Below are 409 nucleotides of genomic sequence, written 5' to 3'. Positions count from 1 at the left end.
AGTCTGCCTTCCTAAGCACATGTGGTAATATCACAGATGGTGTGCTTCTGTGAGACATGTGGCTTTCCACCAAAAGTCAGGTTTAATTCTAGGGCCCACACTGCTTGGGGTCTTTTACTTATATGTAGTATTTGTGAAGTTTAAATGCAACTTGAAATTATTTTAAGTGCAAAAAGAAATGAATAGTCTTTATTGTTTGTGGCTCTCAGTTCACAGTTGAGGAAATATTTACAAAGAGGGTATACTTGACCAGTGTCACATAGCTAGTTACTGGCAGAACTGAATTTGAGAATCTTCTGAGCTCTCACCCGTTTTTTTTGTTAAATAAAAGCAGGGTGTAAAAATGAAGTTTCAGAAAATAACCTATTATATATATGTGTGTGTGTGTGTGTATATGTTTATGATTTAT

General features: G+C 35.2%; 1 protein-coding gene across 1 annotated transcript in view; it reads left to right on the top strand.

The window, feature by feature from the left end:
- The window catches only part of VBP1 (von Hippel-Lindau binding protein 1), a 25543-nt gene that overhangs the window by 17589 nt on the left and 7545 nt on the right, over positions 1-409 (top strand). The gene's annotated exons all lie outside the window — the stretch shown is intronic.

Source organism: Bison bison, unplaced genomic scaffold, assembly GCF_000754665.1.
Source record: "Bison bison bison isolate TAMUID 2011002044 unplaced genomic scaffold, Bison_UMD1.0 scf7180017862629, whole genome shotgun sequence".
NCBI lineage: Eukaryota > Metazoa > Chordata > Mammalia > Artiodactyla > Bovidae > Bison > Bison bison.
Note: the sequence above shows the minus strand (reverse complement) of the source record. Positions and strands in the feature narration are given on the sequence as shown.